We start from the raw sequence: 15835 nt of genomic DNA, 5'->3' as shown, positions 1-15835 counted from the left end.
TGCGAGAAGTTCAAATAGACTGTGTGCATGGTTGAGGCAGCGTGTGCTTGATGCTGTATCTGATAATTCTCTTTCCAATCAGCTGCTGCTGTGATTCACACTCAGATACAGTGATATAAATACTCCGAGTGGTGCAGTGAGAGAAATATGGAAAAAGATGATCCGCTGTGGCAACGCCTAACGGGAGCAGCTGAAAGAAGAAGAAGGTGCAGTGAGAGTAACAACGCTAAAGCGGCTATGGTATTTAGAATAGTTTGGCCATTCTGTGGACCATTGTATATTTACTGGTTAATTACAATCAGATGCATTAAACTAATAAACAATATGCGGTTAATTTCAGTGAATTTATAAAGCCACGTCAGGGATGTGGATCTAAAAAATTAAAGGGTAACCACACTGGAACAGTAGCACTGCTTTGACGCTAGGTGCTGCCAGTCTGAACTTGCGTACGCCAGGGTATGAGGTACCATGGAAATGTGCGTGGCTTTACGCCAAGTTTAGGTTTTATACAATACAATACAGTTTACTTTTGTATAGCCCAGACCACACAGGAAGTTCCGCAATGGGCTTTAACAGGCCCTGCCTCTTGACAGCCCCCCAGCCTGACTCTCTAAGAAGACAAGGAAAAACTCCCAAAAATCATCGCGATTTGAACGTGGAAACGTTCTTACGTAACATTTTTGTGCGTACGCACCGTTTATACATGAGGCCCCAGAAGAGCAAACAATATCAAAACATCCATGAAAGAATGTCATCTTACTCGTGCCACATAATCTGCGTCAAATCGTCTCGTTGTGTACTCAATAAGTTCCGATGAAGACCTGCTTTCATCAACACCCTGAGCGTTGCTCCCAGCAACGGGTACCAAAAATGGAGTTTCAAAACGTTTTAAAAACTTGGCAGGATCTGATCAATAACATTTTAGAATAAGCATTCATATTGGGGGGAGAAGACTCCTTTCTCTCTTTACTACGCTCAATAGTTTTACTCGGGAGCGGCTGGCCTTCCTCTCTTTCTCGTGCATGGGGCAAGCAAAATGACCCCTTTTATTGGCTAACTAAAAAGATTACAATATGCAAGCTTTTGAGGCAACTTTAATTTCATTTTGATAAATTTTGACTTGATGGTATGGAATGTTATATGTTTTTAATTCATTAAATGGAAAAAAAAAATAAAAAAAAGTTTGTGATCAAAATGAAAAGGAATTGAAAAATTTGGAAATTAGAATTAGCTTCAGTGACCTGAAACCCAAAATGAGTGTAAAGTTACACGATTTCAGGCAGGATATCCTATAAAATAACAAACCTCCTAACAAAGGCTGATTGTACAAAGTGGTCTTCATTCAAAAGCCCCTCAAAGTCAGTCAGTCAGTCTTAATCAACCTGCCATATCCTAACTACAGGGTCACGGGGGTCTGCTGGAGCCAATCCCAGCCAGCACAGGGCAGGAAACAAACCCCGGGCAGGGCGCCAGCCCACCGCAGGGCACACACACACACCAAGCACAAGTTAGAATTGCCAATGCACCTAACCTGCATGTCTTTGGAATGTGGGACGAAACCAGAGTACCCGGAGGAAACCCACCCCCTCAAAGTGCCACTCTCAACGTTTGAAGCTTTGCCAGAAGTGCGCTACATTGGTGGAAAGGTCAGGGCGGTCCGAGATCGCGGATCCAAACAGAGGCTTTGTATGCGTCTGCATTTGCTGGGGGTTTCCCGGTTACTGACTGCACTATGTAACATAAAGTTTTTGCTTCCTTGGTAATGAGTTGGTCTGATTTATGACTACAGTATGCATCGTCTCTTCTTTCTGTGCCAGTAGACCCCTTTTTGAGAGCACACATTAAGAAAGACCACCGTTTAACGGCTGCCATTTTTATTTCCATTGACCGCGTTTGTTACATCGGACTCTGCCGCTGGATTGAGGACCTGCTCACTCCCATCCCACACACACACACACACACACACACCCTAAAATCCTCTCTGATTTGACACTAAATGTTTCCCTCAAGGAATCCTAGAAATGCTTTTTCGGCTTTGGCTCGCATCAATCAAAGCAGATAACTTCACTTTTGTAAACGTGCAGCACATTTTTTAAGTTTAAAAGAGCCAGGACAACATGGCATACAACAGAGACGTGAAAACAGACCAACAGGAGCGGCAGGCCTACTGACTGAAACTGAGGATGAAAAAAGAACAAAAACGGAGGCTCATGTCACCTTATCTGGCCATCGTCACCTTTGTGTGGCTTCACAAAAAAAAGATTCCCACAAAATCACTGATCGGCACCCGCCTGACTGTCTCATACAGTAAGCACTCGACGGGGGCCACAGGGTTATTAAATCCAGAATTAACTGACTGGCTAAAAAAAATTAAATTAATAAATAAAACGGCACCTTTCATGGGATGTGACCTGGGAGCCGGGTTAATAACTCTGGGATCCAGTTTGTGATGTAGCCAAGCAGCGGCTAATTTTTAGTGCAATTCGATAGAAGAAATAATAGCTTTCAATTGCACGCTGTCCATTCATGCATTCAAAGTAAGAAAAAAGCAATTACTGGAGGCGAGGGACGTGCGGAACTTCTAGGAAAAGCCGGAGCACGGGATCCGTCAGTGAGGGTTCACGTTGTGCACAGACGTCCGATAACCACGAGCCGTCTAAGGGGGAATGGGGTCTTGCTGTAAGGCGCTATACTCTACTGGACAGGACTCAGGTAACTCACTTCTGCTGGATGTGCCGGTGTGACAGCAAGTCGAGGTTAAGTCCTTGTGACGAGGTGACGGTGCAACAAGAAGAACCACCTGTACGATTTACGTTATCGTTCATTTGGGAATACAAGCGGTGAACTTTTCGTAAAATATACGCCTCTTTGTCATGTACTGCTCACTCCTAAACAGCACTCTGGGCTGCGTCAGGCGGCTCTGCCCCCCTTAGTTCAACATGAAGAACACCAAGATCACAATTTAAAGAACTCGTCTGTCATGACTCAGACAGGCTCCTCCACTGACTAGGCTTCAAATTCAGGTTTCACGTCTCTTTGGTTCATTTTTTATTCTTTTTACATCGATTACCTGCTTCTTTCTTTTTTTCTATTTTTGGCTTTGCCTTTGTCATGTTCCATGTGTTTTTGGGTGGTCCCACCCACTACTCACCACCAGGATCTGCCCTATAAATCCGGAGGGTCTCCCACAGTTCCTGGTGGTTCTTTGTGAATGTGCTGTGGAGTGCCGAGTTCTTCTGCTTTTCTAAATTCTTTAAGCCTTGTGTTTTTTCTGGATTTTTTCGACTGTTTTCCTCTGCATCTCAACCTCCATTCGGATTCTGTACTGGGACTGGGATAGACTTCTTTTTACAGGCAATTCCGTGTTGCCGTTGTGCTCCATGGACCCTCATTGTGATCGGAAAACGGTCTTGTGAAGATTCGGTGTTTGCCGTTATTGCTAGCTGGGGTTTGACGGTGATATCCCCCTCTAGTGGCCTTTACTGGAAGTGTTTAGTGCTTTGGGACATTTTAGTGCTTAGGATGTTGTCATGAATGTGCTATGGGAGTGTGTGGGAGGTAAACTGGGGGACAAAGAGGAGTGGGGCGCAGCCTAACCTTTACTCCTCTTCCAGGTCTAGAGGGGAGGAGAAGCCCTGTGGGGTCCAGAAGCCCCACCCCTTCCAGTCGACCAGCTATAAAAGAAACAACACAACCGGTGGTCATCGTTCATTACACGGATTATGACCACCACAACAATGACCACTAAGGATCAACAAAAGACAGTGTTCTATCGTTTGTTTTTTTGAATATTAGCATCGGTGCTATAAAACAGGGACCTCCCTGGAGACCCCAAAACTTCATGCTGTATTGTCCCTTTTGTCATCACAAACTGACAAAACATAATAGTCGTGTAAAACTAAATAAATATCAAATACACAGACCAAATTGTACTGGCTGCACAGTTTTGGAAAGAAATGGAGTCGAAAAGTAAACTGGGAGAGTAAGACTCTTGGAAACAGACTCGCGGTCGTAGATAGGGGGCTTGGCAAGAGTGTCGAAAACCAGGATAGGCACGTAAACCGAGCCAAAGCGTTCGGTTTCCGGTCAAAAAGACGGAAAGGTGAACGAGGAATCAAAACAACGCAAGAGACTTTTTAGGTCGAATCCAAAGAGACTTGGACAGACTCGGTAATGAGGACACGTGTCGCACACTCAGGGCCGCACGGCCTACCGACACTCAAAATGACTGCTCCAAAAGAGAGATTTAAATGTGTCAAATCGAGACGTGAGATGTGAACCCTCAGTGTGAAGTTTCAGTTATTTTGAGAGGTCAAGAAAAATATGAAAGATCAAAAGTCGAATCATAACAATAACTTAATACCAGGAGATTGACTTGAAAGAGGCCCTGAATATTCTGTCGTAACTCCGTTAGGATGAAGCAATCTGAACCCAAACAACGTGCTCTATATCTTGACGGATGTGTAATCGATTGCATGACATGCCATGCTGGAAATGACTTCCATTTCCTGCCACACACATTTCGATGCGGCACTCCATGTTCCTGAACGTATCGGCAAGCGTCTCGGGAGGGGGAATAGCAGCAACTTCACGTTGGATGTTTTCCTTCACATCTTCCAGAGTGTTGTTCTGATAGACTTTTGCTTTGAGCAGACCAAAAAGGATGAAGTCTGGTGGTGTCAGATCCGGCGACCGTGGTGGCCAAAGCCCTCCGTTGCCGAAGAAGGACTCCATTTAAGCAAAGAGTTTTGCAGCGATTCAGTGTGTGGTGTTGTACGTTGTGAGAGACAGCTGGCAGCTCATCCCGGTCAACACATCCAGGCCGCTTGATGGCATCTTCCCTGCAGCATGGAGGTGCCCCGGATTCCCGGAGGGCATCATGAGAGGTGGAGTTCAACTTCACAGCCCTGTTGGGTGCCGTCGGGTGACGCTGCAGGGAGACGCAGGGATTTTTATTTTCCCTGTAGCCCGGAGGTACGCCCAAGTCACGGGGAAGGAAGAACAGAAGTACTTCCGGGCTGAAGAAAAATGTAAATCTTCAACTGACCCGGAAGTGCTAGTGAATCACATGGTCGTGGACTATTTAAAGGACTATGGGAAATACAGCAAGCTGAGCTGGAATCGGGAGGTGGAGTGACGGAGCTACTAGAAGGACAGGAGGATTGTATTATTGTGATCTGTTATTTGTATTGGATTATTGATTATTGTGGCGTGTGTGGCGTCTACTGTGGCACGATATCAAAAGGAAAAGAAATGAAAATTACTTCCAGCACTTTTGCTTGTTGTCTTGGACGTTTGTCTGTGGGGTTTGAGGAGTGACAGCCCCCCTAGTGTCACAACATATTTATGCCAATTAAATCGTTTACGTGGTTCCTGACTCACAGTTTGCATTCATTATTGTGGTTTCTAACTTTTGAGTTGTTGTTTGATCAGCTCATCTCCTGGTCCGGCGTTCTTTCAGTCTCTGCTCTTCTTTCATTTGACCGAAGTTTTACTTTTGCTCTCTTCTGGCTCGGACTCTTGCATGTAAAAATGACAACTATTGTGGTTAGCGCTCTGATTTATCATCTCCTGGCCCTCTCTTTTCTGACGACTCTGCATCCAATCTTATTTGGCCATAATAATAAACGAACATTAAAACTTAAAATGTCTGAAATTCACAGAGCAGCCAGGATCAAGAGATCTGGGCACAGTGTCGACTGTTCTATCTCAGCGAGTTACAAAAGGAGACAGAGACAAGGCTGGTTTCAGCCAGTCCTGATCCTGATTATGTCGGCCTGTCCGTTTCGAGTCCCGCCAGTGCTGGCTCTTGGATCTCGTACTTTACCTTGTTCATTTGAATCATTTCATGATGTCCCCTGTGAGGATGGGTACCATACAAAGCAACGTATTTAAGTTTTTGAAAGCCGCACAAACAAAAGCTATCGCACTAAATCCATAATCTTGGAGGCCAGAAGTAGTGCGCCACCATCTTACATAGTGAGTAGGTGATGATGCCATACAATGTACCTTCTTGTCATCGTATGATGGCCATTGTCAATAAAAAATACCAGCACTCATGAATAAACAAAATGGTGGTGCAAAAATACCAATATAAAATATAAAAAAAAACAAAACAAACAAATAATTTCTTCAAAGCTCCATCCCAATTTCCAACAGTCATTCATTTAGTTTAATTGAATTCTTTTTTTTTGTGGCCATTTCAGGTGTTTCTACTGTCATCGGCAATGACATTCTGCTGCTGTCACGTACGTACTGGGCTTGACATCATGTGTTCTGGTGTCCAGGATTTTGGATTTCGATACAAAACTTCATGCAGTAGCGAAATCATTTTAGACCTCAGGACCTTTGATGTTTCTTTGGGTTTGAGTGTTGGCTTCCATTTTTTTTTTTTTTGTCATGGACCGTTGAGTACGAGTTTGTCATTGGTCAGAGATCTGCACTGACTGCTAATTCACATCAAAAGCACCATGTCTGTCAAATTCACCTTGAGCAACTTTGTCCCTACATGCGAAAATAACAACGGCAGCCCTCACAGTTTGGTACCTTCTGGTGCGGAGCTCTCAGCTTCTGGGTATCATTTACGGGGTGAAGTACACGACTGTACATTTTATTTTGGTTTGTTTCTGTTTTGTTCATTTAGTAAGTAAATTAGGCTTCCCGATCATGATGGTTGGGATTCTGTCCTTGTTTCTTTCTGTAATTGTCCCCATTCCTTTAATTGTCCCCTACTTGTTTTACCTGCAAACAGGAACACATCAGTTTTTGTATCGATTAAAGGACAGACCAGGAGATGAATCAAATACCTACAACGAAGGAGGGGCCAAAACCAGAACAGACATCAAAGATCTCTCTGTAAAACCAAAACACTACGTGCAAATAAAAGTTAAAAGGAGTTAAAAGCTGATTTTCTCCTTCTTCACCTTTTCCCACTTCTATGTAAGGTCGAATATTTGATAGGTTTCAATGTGATTTCTACGACTGGATGCCTTTTCTGAAGTCAAAATTCTTTGGGTTAACTCTAACGAAGTTAATAGTCTACTGAATCCACAATCTTGGACGCTACACAACATTCAACCTGGTTTATTACTTCCCGAAATCACACCTAACAACAATGCGTCACACATAAAATGGCATCATCCACTGAAAACAAAAGCAAATAACATGAACAAAATCTATTATTGATCCAGAGACAAATATTAATCAAGATAACCATACGGTAAGAGCTCATGATATTCCTCCCAAAAGCAGGAATTTGGGGGGGGCTCTCAATTTCTCATTTGAGATTGTAGATCTTACAAATGTTTGAATGTGTAGGCCTCTGGCCTGGATTCCTTTCTTTACATTAAAAGTTTTGTTTGTTTAGACCAGGAGAATTTTGAGATTTGATTCAATTAAGGGCGGAGTGATGGCTCTGAGGCTAAGGATCTGCGCTGGTATCCCGAAGGTTGCCGGTTCAAATCCCCGTCACTGTCAAAAGAGATCCTACTCTGCTGGGCCCTTGAGCAAGGCCCTTAACCTGTAATTGCTCAAGGGGTGCTGTACAATGGCTGACCCTGCACTCTGACCCCAAGGGGTATGCGAAAACTAACAAATTCCTAATACAAGAAATCGTATAAGGCAAAATAAAGAACCAAAAAAAAAATTTGCCATTTTGTTCTTTAATTTAATACACTAAATTTAAGTTTGTGTTTAATTGCACCAGGGATTTCAGAAGCTCCCCTTTCCTCTTTGGAGACTGTAGCTCTTAGGCCCTTTTGAATGTGTAGGCCTCAGTCCTGCGGTTTTTCTTTTTTTAGTAAAGGTTTTATTTTATTTTTTTCATTTTTTTTTATTAAAGGTTTCATTATTATTTTTTTTTTTATTACAGGTTTTAATTTTGTGGGGGTCAGCAGGTTTGGGTGATTCCGCTCCTTCTTTTCTGAGATTTTAGGCCTTACGTCTCTTTCGAGAGGGTTGGCCTTGGGCCTCTTTCGTCACACAAAAAAAACACCAAGCTTTAGAATAAATCACTAACTAACGCAGTACATGGTGGAAATTGGGGAATTCAGGTGATGGGAATGGTGAGTTTGTTGGGTTGAATGGCCTTTTCTCATCACAACTGCTCTAATTATTGATGTCTAAAGCTAAAAGACTCTCCAACAATAAAGGTCAAAATTCAAAGTTAAAGATTTCTTGACCAGTAATATATCGTCACCATAAACTAACACTAAAGTGCCGTCTAGTCCATAGAGCTGACCATCACACGGTGGAGATGGTGACGTCACATGCAGTGCACTTGCACTTCTGGTCATCAGTGCATAGCAACATTGTGGAAATGGCACCTAAAATGGAGGAAGACATAGAAAAACGACATGGTGTCAGGAAATAATGTGAATGATTTTAACTGCCACAAAATGAATTCAAAGCTAAAAATAAACACAAAAACGTGGATTTTGTAACCCAAAAAGGTTTTAAAAATACAGTAGACCTCCGCGAGGTTGCGGCCTCAAGTCGTTCGCAGATTTTTCTTCAGAGCCTAAGTAACAATTGTTAGCGGAAACCGAAAATATACAATATTTTTTATGGCTTTTTTGTGGCAATACTGTACTGTAGAGAGAACACAAAGCAACCGTAGAGGAAATGGTGGCTTGTGATGGTGAAAGTAGCCAATCCGAGAGCGTTATTCATTTCTCCTTGCTGCTGATTGGCTGCTGCTCTGTGACGCATCTCCGGCAGATGCAGCCCAGCATTCCTGTATCATAACAGTTTACCGCGTGTAGCGTTCTTGTGTTTTTCGTTTTGTTCTTCTTCGCCCAAACGCCCTGCACCTTCTAAGGCTTCTGGCAATGAACCGAAGCGCCAGAAGAAGTTTAAGACACTCCAGGAGAAGGCTGAACTACTGGATTTGCTCCGGGAACTAAAAAGTTAGGCCGCAGTAGCCACACGAGGAGCTGTAAATCCGCTGCTTTGCTGTGCAGTCATTATCTTCATTACATACCTTCATCGTACTGCACAGCTAATTCATCATCATCTTCAATCAACATCATCCATTATTGGTGAGTGCCTATACATTTTACTGTATTTTTATTATATTAAATTATTATGTATTTACCCTACTTATACCAAAGAAAATGCCCTTGCACGATTTCCAGGACACATAGGGGTAACGTCGGTATTTGACATTCTAGCACTGCGGGAGACGTAGCAGTACAGTCCTGTACAGTAGACGGGTTTACCTTTATATTCTTTATTTTAGGTAATGTATTAAGCTGTGTTTGAAATGAAATAAAAGTGTTTTAGGGGTATATTTAGGGTTTAAACTATAAAAATATTTTTTTGACCACATTCAAAATTTGCGGTGTGTCACAATTCGCGGGTGCTCTAGGAATGTAACCCCCACGAATTTCGGGGGTCGTCTGTATATGAAATTTTTAAAAGAGCCAGGAGGAATGTGAAATAAAATCACAATGAAACCGCCATAACACTCTAAATGAGTTCATCAATTTCATTTTGGGTTTTGGCATTCTTACTCCTCGATAATCTTTGGTTTTGACCTCTGCCCGCTTCCTTCTTTGCCTTGCCCCTTTTGATGGTGCCATCATTTGCCAGTCCAGGCCATTAACATCATCAGTTCTTTGGGCTGAGCTCTTGTCACCTGCTCAATACGAGCCCCTGGTTCAATATGTGGCAAGTGTGATACCAAGCTGCCACCTCAACCACTCTGAACTTAACGGACTGGAGTCCACCTCCCAGCTCTGACCACAAGGCCTCGGTCTCCTAAAAGAGAAGGTCAAACACCTGTGCAGGGCGAGCTTCACTTTGGGGGCATCTGTAGGAATGCTATGGTCCAATCAGCAAGTGTGCCCATTCTGGTTAGGAGTTTGAGTCAATTTGTGTCACATCAACCAATTGTTCAAAAATGTTCTTGACTGACTGTGTCCGATTTGCTTCATACTTGCTGAAAACAATGTCACTGTGTCCAAAACCATGTATGGGAAACTTTAGGCCTGTATCTTCATTGATGTCTGAAATGTGGAGGCTTTAAGAAGGCAGCGTGGCCATAATTTACTGTAAAAACTTTAAGGAGTCACCAGAGCAGATCATCCATCTCCATCGCTCCCTGTCTTTGACATCATTTTCTGCCACACCAACTGCCTTCATGTCCTCCCTCACCACATCCACAAACCTCCTCCTTGGTCTTCCTTTTGCCTGGCGGTTCCATCCTCGACATTCTTTTCCCGATGTACCCCTCATCTCTCCTCTACTTGTACCCAAACCATCTCAACCTTGCCTCCCTCACTTGGCCACCACATCTGATTCCTAATCCTGTCTGCCCTCGTTACTCTGAGTGGAAACTGTAGCATCTACAACTGTGCCACTGCCTGCTCTGCCTGCTGTCTTGTCATCAGTGCCACCGACTCCAGACCATACAACATGGCTGGTCACACTAACGTTTTATAGACCTTCTCTTTCACTCTTGTAGGTGCTCTTCTATCACAAATCACTCCTGCCACTGTTCTCCACCCAGTCCATCCTGCCTGCACTCTCTTCCTCACCTCTCTCGCTGTTGCTTTGGACTGTTGAAGCCAAGTATTTAAACTTGCCTCCCTTTACCACCCCTGCACCTCCCAGCACCTTCCCTCTCAATCACACACATGGACTCCATCTTACTGACCCTCACTCCCCTTCTCTGCAGTGCGTACCTCCACCTCTCTGGGTTGGTCACAACCTGCTGTCTGCTCTCACTACAGATCTCAATGTCAACTGTGAACACCACAGTCCACAGAGACTCCTCGTCTGTCAGCCTGTCCAACCCCATTGCAAACAGGAAAGGGTCCTTGAAGATCCCTGATGTTATCCCACTGTCACCTTGAACCAGGCTGTCATTCCCACCACAGACCTCACCACTGTCACACTGGCCCCATACATATCCTGTGCCACTCTCGCATACTTCTCTGCTACTCCCGACTTCCTCATACAGGACCATAACTCCTGTCGAAGCCCCCTGTCAAACACGCAATGCGATTCCTTCTGACCTTCTCTGTACTTCTCCATCAACGCTCTTAAAGCAAGTAGCACTTCTTCCTGGCATGAAACCATATTGCTGCTCAAAGATCACCATCTTTCCTCTCAGCCCAGCATCCATCACTCTTTCAAGGTGTGGCCGATCAACTTTATAACAAAAACGAGCCCTGCTATAACAAACGACAATGTTGCATAAGTCCTAACTCGTTAATGTTAGATGTGTGAAATCTTCAGGGATTGTCATTGACTATTAGGTGTCTTTAACATCTAAAATAGCTGGTAAGCAGTTGCAAATTTGACAACTGATGGCTTTCTGAAAATTTTACCAACATATTGTCTTTCGTGCTTCAGAGCAACTTCACATTTCTGTGTATATCTCCACACTAAGCCACATCAAAGTTTGAATTTCTAATTTATGAGGCGTTAAAAATGGGGAAAAAAATATCATTTCACGTCTGTGTTGTTACACATGTGCCCATGGGAGGCAACTGAAAAGCTCACAAAAGGATAATGCCAGACCAGGCGGTGGCAGGGTGCACTAGTCCTCCCTTTTTTTCATTGGCAGACAACCATGGGAAGTTTTGCGTAGAGTTGATTTCCGATTCCTCTCCCGATGACATCACTTCCCTTTGCTGGCTTTAAAACCACCATCTTTGCCAGTTACGATTGTTCTGTTGTTGGACTGAAGTCTGTTGAGACCTGTTCTATGGAACCAACCTTTCAATTCTGGCAGCCTAATTCAAGTATATGGGCGGCTGCCCCTAAACCTCTTCCTGTGTCTGTCCAATCATTTCAAATGCATATTGGCCGTGTATGACAAAGTGTGGCATAAAAAGACCACCAGAAAAAATTAAGCCAATGCACAAAATGTGAATTTGATACCTTGAACCAAACTACGTGGACCCCGGCAGGCCATGGTAAAGAGAAAAGTTATTCCAAGGCATATACAGAAAATATTATAATTATCATTAGCAGTAGCCATGTATGTCTGTGGGCATGGTGGCGCAGTGGGTAGCGCTGCTGCCTCGCAGTTAGGAGACCCGAGTTCGCTTCCCGGGTCCTCCCTGCGTGGAGTTTGCATGTTGTCTGCGCTCCGGTTTTCTCCCACAGTCCAGAGACATGCAGGTTAGGTGCATTGGCGATTCTAAATTGTCCCTGGTGTGTGTGTGCCCTGTGTCCTGCCTTGTGCCCTGTGTTGGCTGGGATTGTCTCTGGCAGACCCCTGTGACCCTGTAGTTAGGATATAGTGGGTTGGATAATGGATGGATGTCTGTGACCAACAGGCAACATTCGTGCAACGTCAGAGGAGGATCAAGCCATACGGGGAAGATTCATGCATCATCATGGACCCTCTAAGGCTAACAGCATACCCTTAGTGTGCCACTCATCTCAACAGGCAGGCGCTATAAACTTCCAAATGATGTGGAGCAGGACACCCGTGCGTGCATCAAAATCTTAAAGCAAATAGTTTCAATTGTAGAATGGGGTTTAGAAGAATATGCAAGAATAAAAGCATTGGCTATTCAAACATTAAATACATAAATACATTTTTATAATTGTATTCCGCAGATCTGTGATTATATCTTAATAGTAAGCCTCTGTACTTTACATCACTCTTTAGTCAGGGTCTCCCATTTTGACTATTGTGTGCTTCTATTGGCTGGTTTTATACCCCAAGGTTATTGTGAGGGACAAACCAGCATTCCAGCCAGTATGGGCGCTGCTCCCTAACCTGGCCAGGAGGCCTTTATAATGGAAGGTCTAGGAGGGAGCAACAATATTCCCTTTCTGTGCCAGGACATTATAGCGGCTACATCGGAGGCTGGCATCTCAACAGCCACTGAGCAATACCCGGGATGGTCTTGGGAACCAGGAAGGAGAGCACAGTGGGGGACTGCCTGCTATGTACACGGGGTGGCAGCATCCCGTCCAGCAAGTTTTGCTCCGTCAGGTTCTGTGGGGGCCACTGGGGGGAGCTCTCAGATAGTGATGTCACAAGGACCACTATGGTCCTGCCTGACCCGGAAGTGCTTCCCAGAGGTAACAGATGAAGCACCAGAAGTACTCCTGGGTCACTGAGCCCTCCAGGGGGTCGGGTGGAGGAGTTTGGAGAGAACAAAGGAAGGAGTGCAGAAAGTGCCGCGCTGTCCTGTCGGGTGTTGGAAACAAAGTGTGGCAGTGCGAGGAAGAGACCAGCACAAGGTGCACTTTGGTGGTCTGTGGTAGCTCTGTGAGTGGGGTCTGGGGTGCTGGAACGCCTCCCAGTGGCCACAGTATCCATTGGGCTCATTTGTTTTTGAAATATAGTTTTAATTGTGGCTTGGGGCTTTACGGCATATCACCACCCGTTAGAGTGACCCGTTAGAGCTAAGAGTGTCCCGTAGTGGGCGTATCCTCAGAAGTCTTAGCCTGTCAATCACGATGCAATGGGGTGAAAGGTCAGCCAGGAGTTTGCTTCCCCATCCGACTACATGGCAACCAAAACCTTCTTTGCTTTGTTTCTCTGGTTCTTCAACTCTCTGACTGTGGCTTTGGTTACTGATGGATGTTCTCCTGGTTCTGACCCTCACTGCTCTTTTTATCGTCTTCCAGTTACCTTCTGAAGTTTTGTGCCATAACACCTTTGTGTTAAAACATGACATGTTTGATAAGTTAGTGAACAGAGTTTGGTTCAAGGTACCAACTTCCAACTTTGTGCGTTTATTAATTCAACCACACGCTTCTTTGCCATTCATGGCCGATATGCATTTGACTCACAGACATGACGTGATTTTTTTTTCCATTTGCAACGTCTCATAAATCAAAATGTTTCGATTTCTTTCAGAGGCGCACCTGGTTGGCTAAAGAAGAAGTATAACGTGAATACTGTGACACCCAGCAAGACTGGAAAGATGTGACGTGACTCAGTGTGGAGATATCGAGGGACAAAGCTTTTGTGTTTTGTCTTTTTGTATGATTTTTATTAAAGAATTAAAGGACATCTCATATTAATGGACAACCCCTGAAGATTTTGTGTGACTAGCATGAAGACTTTCAAAGTGATGACTTTTTGTAGTTCTTGTTCCGACAGTGAAATGAGGGCCACAGTCGCCTTGTTAAAGCCCCCCCGTAACTCAGACACCAATGAAAATTGGGATCTCTGGACTTTGGAGGCAACAGCAATATCTCTGCAAAGTATAAAGCAAAATGGTTAGTCGGGGGTCCTCTGAGATTTCACTAGGATTGACCCTTTAACCTAATTTTATTGAAGTTCCCATATTTTTTTTTTTGGGTGGGGCCATTGAAGCCAATTCGAGTGTCCAAATTTCTCCGCTTCTTTTTATTTGTTTGACCGTGTCACCTCAGGGTCACTCGTGACGTCCCAAGCTAATGACACATCTCTGAACAGACAAGTTTGTGAGGGTGAGGCAGGAGAAGAACGAACGCTAGAAACAAAACCAGGAGGTCAGTAAAAACGAGCATCTAAACCAGAGGTCGCCAGCTCCGGTCCTGGAGGGCCACCGTGGCTGCAGGTTTTCATTCCAACCCTTGTAAACGGCACTATATAGCCCCTGACCCGACACAGATTGGACACTGGAGGCACGTGTAAAATAAAATGCTTTTTTATTCTTCTTCAGCTGGAGGGCACGTCTTCCCCGTAATCCCCCAGCCACAACACAGTCCCAAGCACCGGTAACCACCAGTGCAGCACAATCACAAACACTTGGCACCACCACTCCTCCCTCACAACCTTTTCTTCCTCCACCCGACTCTGGCCGATGAGTGGTGGTCACTGGTTCCTTTTATAGGTCACCTGGAAGTGCTCCAGGTGTTTGATCACCAAGATCTGACGGCACTTCCAGGTGTGATGAAGCTGCACTCCATATGGGCTCAGGAGTCCCAAACACAGCACCCCCTGGCGGTACGTGTGGGACCCAACAGGGCTGCCCCCAACTCCGATTCTCAGAGAGCCCTGTGGGAAACTGAGGCACTTCACCAGGCCAGGGGGGCGGCCATCTATCGTCCAGGGGGAAGTATTGCACTGTCCAGTGCTGCTCCCCCTGAATACAGTGTGCAGGGGCGTCCCGACTGGGCATGGACGCCAGACGCCTGTCACACCCTTTTCTTAATGAGTGTCCTGTTTTTGCTGCTAATTCACTTCTTTTGAATTCATTTTAATTGAATTGCTCTTGAAGACTCAGACCCTTTATTGATTGTTTATCCTTAATTAGCAGGTAAACAATAATGAGATACAAAATGAGCCCAAACAACTGGTGTCCATCATACAATATCTGAAAATAAAGAAAGGTGAAGGTCACAGGAATGTCAATCTTCTCAGGTCCCCAAAACATTTTAACAGAAAAGAGTAAATCAACAATTTCGTAAATGTCTGCTGTTGCGCAAGGAGAGCAGCAGCAAGCTACGGAATTAAAGAACGAGTTTAATTAACGACAAGAATCGACACCGCATTAAGGAGCTGGTTGGAGTGAAATCGGTTGGAGTTTGAGGCCCTGACTTTGTTGGTCTTCTGTTGGCTTCACTCACATCACACTTCATGTCTGTTTGGATGACATTTAAGGAAAGAAATGAAGCAATTCTTAAAAAAGCAATTCAATTAAAATGAATTCACAAGAAGTTAATTAGCAGCACAAACGGGTGACTAATTAAAAAAAGGGTTAGAATGAAAACCTGCAACCACGGACTTGGCGACCCCTGATCTTAACCAAAACGTGGGAGAAAAAAAACACATTGTGGTCAGAAATACCAGGAATCAAAGATACAAAAAGATATCAAAAAATCAGGAAGTGGACTTTTATCCTGCTGCATCATGAGCAAAGGTCATGACCTC

General features: G+C 44.4%; 1 protein-coding gene across 1 annotated transcript in view; it reads right to left on the bottom strand.

Annotated features, from left to right (window-relative positions):
* sox6 (SRY-box transcription factor 6) overlaps nt 1-15835 on the bottom strand; it is a 146452-nt gene that overhangs the window by 67592 nt on the left and 63025 nt on the right. The gene's annotated exons all lie outside the window — the stretch shown is intronic.

This window comes from Polypterus senegalus, chromosome 1 (genome assembly GCF_016835505.1).
Source record: "Polypterus senegalus isolate Bchr_013 chromosome 1, ASM1683550v1, whole genome shotgun sequence".
NCBI classification, from domain to species: Eukaryota; Metazoa; Chordata; class Cladistia; order Polypteriformes; family Polypteridae; genus Polypterus; species Polypterus senegalus.
This window is presented reverse-complemented; position numbering and strand designations above follow the sequence as displayed.